A 6,403-nucleotide genomic window follows, 5' to 3' on the forward strand; every position below is an offset into this window, starting at 1 on the left:
GCTGAAGTAACCTATTTCACTGGGCGACACGGCTTCCTCGCCCAGAAATAGATTTTTCCTACGTCAAAATCCCTTATTTATACCGTACTGGGGGGAAATGGGGTGTCACTGATTGGCCTGATTATAAATTTAACTGCTTTAAATTGAAGGAGACAGCAACTGGACATAGGGGACTTGGCAAATAGTCACTTCTTCCTTCTACTGGTCGGGAAATTTCTGCTCTACTTTTGAAGAGTGTTGCGTGGGACTACTTTTAAGAAGTATTAGACTTTTTTTGGTTATACTCTAAATTAAAGTAGTTTTAAAGTGCACTATCCCCAGAAAAAAAGCATGTTAATAATGAGATAAGGGTTGCAATACCCACTAAGTTCATACATTGTAGGGGGTTAGTGCCGTCGGTGCACCTCATATGGTGCAGTGTAGGCATTACTTGAGGCTCGTGGCAGCATCCCTTCCGCCCGTAGTTGCAACCCCTTTTGTTCCTTTGACTGTACCTCCTTTCACATTCTCTTCCATCTTACTTCCACCCTCTCCAAACAGTTGATTCATTGTGCAATTGCGAGATTTTCCTCCTGTTACATTTTTCAAACCTTTCTACAGTAATACCTCAATCTTACGCAAGGCTAGGTTCCAGGCCCCTCGCGTAAGTTTGGTCTCTAAAAAGGTTAATAAAGGCTTACTTCTGGAGTTAGAACACTAAATATGACCCTAATCATGCTCCCCAAGTATTAAGCTGAGTAAAATATTAGGTCACGGTACTGCTAATTAATTTAAAAGTTAGTTTAACACATTTTACCCTTAAAAAAAAGATTATAGGTACTATTTCCTTTCCTCTTTCCCTCTTCCACCCGATCTATTTTTAGATGTCTTCTCAACCTCAACAACTTTAAGTCTGTGTTCTAAAATTCCTTTCCATGAAAAAAGTCAGTTTTATTTGGACTAATACAACTCTTACTTGTCTTTTTTTTTCTTTTTTTTCTTAGAACAGCGCATTTCAGTTGTAGATGGTATAATGAGATAAATTTGAAATTATCTACCTGGTAGTACAAGAGGGAAGGAGAGTTGTCCTTAAGAGTGTGGATATTTATGAATTATAAGAGAGAGCGAGAATGAGAATCTACTGACTGCTAATAGCAACACTCCCCAACCTGTCGCATTTGACCCATTTGACAGCTCTGGCTTGAGCTTCTCTTCAGTTAAACAAGAGATGGAAGAGGATACTTTGTTTCTTTAAAATGATATCACATACAAGTTTTATTAGTTATATTATTTATCACGTATTATTATTAACCCTCTTACGCCAGAGCGGTAAATAAAAAATTGTCTCCCGTATGCCGGAGGGGTTTCGGAGTGAGCGTGGAAGCGGGAAAAATATTTTGTCAAAAAAATCACAGCGCGCTTAGTTTTCAAGATTAAGAGTTCATTTTTGGCTCCTTTGTTTGTCATTGCGTGAAGTTTAGTATGCAACCATCAGAAATGAAAAAAATTATCATTATCATATATAAATAATGCGATATATGATAGCGCAAAAACGAAATTTCATATATAATTGTATTCAAATCGCGCTGTGCGCAAAACGGTTAAAGGTAACAAGTTACTTTTTTTTGTTGTAATGTACACTAAATTGCGATCATTTTGGTATATAACACATTGTAAAACGATAAAAGCAACACAGAGAAAATATTATCACAAATTAATGCATGAATTCGTAACGCGCGGACGTAAACAAATATTTTTTTCAAAAATTCACCATAAATCTAAATATTGTCCTAGAGACTTCCAATTTCTTTCAAAATGAGGACAAATGATTGAATATTACTATACTGTAAGAGTATTATTAGCTTAAACAATTGCAGTTTTGTTCGACCATATCTGACGAGTTAAAGTTGACCGAATGTCGAATTTTTTTATATATATATTTTTTATATGCAATAAGAAAAGATACAACCTTCAAATATTTTTCGTTTTATTCTACATGAAATTGCGCACATTTTCATATATAAAACTCTATGAAATGCCTAATATGAAATGGAGGAAATATTCCCAGAATGGAACGTACGCATTTCGGAGATTAGTGGCGGAGAATCCGCGCGCGGAGTGAAGGAAAGATTTTTTTTTAAATTCACCATAAATCTAAATATTTTGCTAGACTTCGAATTCGTTTCAAGATGAAGATAAATGACTGAATATTACTAGACTGTAAGAGTTTTTGTAGCTTACAATTGCGTTTTTCGAACCTATTCGGTAGAGTCAAAATTGACCGAACGTGGTTTTTTTCTATATCGTGATTTATATGCAAATATTTCAAAAATGAGAAAAGCTACAACCTTCAATTATTTTTTGTTGTATTCTATATGAAATTGCGCACATTTTCATATATAAAACTTTATGTAACGGTTAATTTGAAATGGTGCAAACATTACCACAATCGCTCGTATGATTTTTTCGGAAGAGTTACCTCGCGGACGTAAAAAGAAAATTTGATTTTTTTGTCATAAGTTTCATCATAAATCGAAATATTGTGCTAGAGACTTCCAATTTGTTGCAAAATGAAGGTAAATGCTTGAATATTACTTGAATATAAGCGTTTTGAGCTTACAATTGCGTTTTTCGACCATTTCGGTAGAGTCAAAGTTGACGAAGGTTGAAATTTTGGCAATTATCGTTATTTATGAAAATATCTCAAAACTGATAAAAAGCTACAACCATGGGTTGTTTGTAGTTGTATTGTGCATGAAAAATGCGCACATTTCATATATAATACTTCATGTAACGGCTAATTTACAATGGTACAAAAATTGTCAGTGACGAAATAATTTCAGAGATGTGTCACAGATACTTCTTAGTGCGGCAAGAAAGAAATTCGCGCTTGCGTGCTTGCGTAATGATTGTAAACAAAACAACACCTTGATCCGTGAACTCCCAGCATCCCCCAAGGCGCGTGATTCAAAAGTTTTAGGCTGGTAGGCCTATAAGTATTTTCCGCGAATTTAAAAAAAAACTTTTGTAAGTCGACGTAAAATACGTCCAGTCGGCACACGGGAGACAAAAAATGTCTACGTAAAATACGTCCAGTCGGCGTTAGAGGGTTAAATCATCAGTCATAATAATTGGACATTTTAATAAACATATATGGACCGTACAAATTCTCACATCTTGGTAAAAGAGAGAGAGAAAATTATTTTTATTATGTAATGCCATTAAATTTACACATAAAAGCTTGAAAACTTTTAAATTACATCATAAACTTTTTCAGGGTTTCTCGAGGATTCACAAATGTTTGCGTGTCAGTGAAAAACTCGCGTATGAGTCAGGTTCCAATGAAAAGTTCATGCTATTGTGAATTCTTGCAACTGTAAGATTGAGGTACAGTAGTACCTCGAGATACGGAATTAATCCGTTCCGAGGCGCCTTTCGTATCATGAGGTTTTCGTATCTTGGACCACATTTTACATGTAAAATGGCTAATCCGTTCCAAGCCCTCCAAATACACACCAGTAAATTTAATAATAAAGCTAAATTGACCTATAAACAATGAAATACTACAACAATTTGGACCATTCAATACCTAAATTAATAAAGTGTATATTAGTGTACATGGTAACAAGAAATATACTGTACGTAAAATGTGGAAGCTTGCCTTTCGAGTGAGGCTACGTACATACGTAACTATCCAAGGAAGATTGCTTCTGCCTATTTTTCACAATGTTCCAGTGTGAGCCTTTTCGGGGGGTGTCTTCTACAAATGATTGCACTTTATGAAAAGCAGCTTTAATTTCTGCCGGTTTTTTTCTTTTGTACATATGTACGTACGTACACTTTAAAAAATATACGTACACAATGTTCCTGTGTGAGCCTTTTCGGGGGGTGTGTTCTACAAATGATTGCACTTTATGAAAACCGGCTTTAATTTCTGCCCTTTTTTTTTTTTTTTTGATTTTTAACCTTTTTTTTTACTTATTTTTTTCTTTTCGTAGTTTTTTTTTTTTTTTTTTTTTTTTTTTTTCCATACAGAATTTCAACTTTGTTTTTTATCACTTGGTTCTTTTTTTGCACCTCATGACTCTGTTGGCCCTGGTGTCCATCAAAACCCTGTTCAACCAAATGCGCGCTCTGCAACTGATTGGGGTATTGAATGTTCGGCTGCTGACCTTCAACATAAACTGAATGAAGTACCTTGATTATATGTACTGGTATGCATGTTGTAAATGATTGGTCTACACCCTCTGTTCAGCAGGGAGTGGATATTCTACCAACCTTGCAAAGTTTCCAGTTATCCCATGAGAGAGACCTTGATCACTTATCCCATATGAGAGATCTTGGTCACTTTTTTTTTAAATAACGTACACATTGACGATCCCGAAAACAAATAACGCATGCGTACTATAACAATGCTGGTACCGAGTGGCCGAAGCACGCCACCACGTGTACATAGTAGATGCATGATGGGAGGGACGCTGGCCAATAGGAGAGAAGGATTTCTTGGCCGCGACTAGCATCAGGAACCAATGGGAGAGCAGGAGGATGGTGGCGAGTCTACTAGTACTAAGATGGCGGCGCGATTTTCAAAATTGTTATCCGGGCGAATCTCGGACTTTCAGAAACCTTTCGTATCTTGAAAACTTTTCTTATGTAGAGCCGTTAAATTTTTTGTATTGGCTTTCGTATCTCGAGTTTTTCGTAAGTTGAGCCTTTCGTATCTCGAGGTACCTCTGTATGACTGTACTTACAATTTCTCTTTCCGCACTGAGTAACCTCATAAGTCCCAGTATTTGGTCTTTGGCCAAAATTCATTATAACCTATTGTATTCTAATGAAAGGACCTGTGTATCAATGAGAGAAAAATAAACAAATTGAAAACTCTGGAAGTTGAAGATTGGGAAACAGATAGGTGAGGCTTGTGAGGCAAATACGGTCGTTTTAGTAAAATTCATGAAGACGATTAGGAAAAATGGAAAGAGGGAAAAGCAACAGAATGAGATGATAGTGGAAAAAGAATGGCTAAAGATAATTTTTTTTTTTTTTTTATAAATATAAGGACTGGGAAAAGTCAGTGTTTGTGTTAGCAAAATTTTAGGTAATATCCAATCAAATATGATGTATATATTAGCATAAAAGAAATGGCGTTAAAAGAATGTGGAACAACATGAAATCGATCCGTAGGGGGTTAGTGCCGTCAGTACACCTCATGCGGTGCCCTGTAGGCTTTACTTAAGGCTCTTTGCAGTGTCCCTTCTGCCAATAGCTGCAACTGCTTTCATTCCTTTACCTGAACACCCCCTCAACGTGGTGATGGGGAGGGGCTCTTGAACCCCAGAAGTTTGTTCCAGGTTTGAGTCCAAGAGTCCTTTATACTATTATAAATTTTTTGGAATAAATTTGTGGATATTTTCACATTTAAAAAAATTTGCTGGATCTGATAAATATTAAAAGATATCATAACCGTGACTAGGTTTATATCCGAAACTTAAAGAAACAAAACTGAGGGTGTGTTACTTATTGGGAAATGACAATCCACTCTGACAATACGAACATTTCAAAAGAATAACCATTGGTTCGGCAACAGTAAATATTGTAGCACCAGTTAGGAACTTGGGATTGTTAATTGATGATATATTGTCGATGAAGAACCATATATTGCATGTTGTGAAAACCTGTAATTATCAGATTAAAAATGTTGCATTTATTAGTAAATACCTAAATGAAGATATGTACTCTGAAAACACAATTTACAACCAATTACTTTCAAGGTGTGACTACTGCTACGTTATTATATACTACAGTTTCCCCAACTACCTACTAAGAAAATTGCAAGTATTACAAAACAGAGCCGCCGAGATTAATGAAGACTACATTCCTGTGATAGAATAATCCCAGCACAAATTGAGCTCCATAGGCTCCCAGTAAAAGCAAGAATAGAATATAAAATAATTTCTACAGACTTTGAAGCACTAAAATATGGTGAACCAGCATACCTGAGAAACTGCTTAAGTCTTTTGAGAGCGCCTCAGTGGTGTGATCGGTATGGTCTTGGCCTGCCACCTCAGTGGCCGCAAGTTCGATTCTCTGGCGTTCCACTGAGGGGTTAGAGATTTGTATTTATGGTGATAGAAGTTCACTTTGGACGTGGTTCGGAAGTCGCGTAAAGCCGTTGGTCTTATTGCTGAATAACCACTGGTTCCATGTAACATAAAAACACCATACAAAAGAAAAAAAAAATAGCTTCTTGCAACCTGAAATGAGAATTGCAATCAGACATGCAAGTGAAGCATACGAGATATTTGAAACTAGAACAAATTGTAGGTCAGGCGAGAGAGCAATTGTACATATGCACCAACACAACAAAATACTGCCTGACGCGAAGATCATTACAAGAAGAAAGCAAATTTAAAAGGCACAGGAT

General features: G+C 36.2%; 1 protein-coding gene across 4 annotated transcripts in view; it reads left to right on the forward strand.

Moving 5' to 3' along the window:
* The window catches only part of LOC135219715 (UDP-glycosyltransferase UGT5-like), a 106,400-nt gene that overhangs the window by 21,095 nt on the left and 78,902 nt on the right, over positions 1–6,403 (forward strand). The gene's annotated exons all lie outside the window — the stretch shown is intronic.

The sequence above is a fragment of the Macrobrachium nipponense genome, chromosome 1, assembly GCF_015104395.2.
Source record: "Macrobrachium nipponense isolate FS-2020 chromosome 1, ASM1510439v2, whole genome shotgun sequence".
Taxonomy (NCBI): domain Eukaryota; kingdom Metazoa; phylum Arthropoda; class Malacostraca; order Decapoda; family Palaemonidae; genus Macrobrachium; species Macrobrachium nipponense.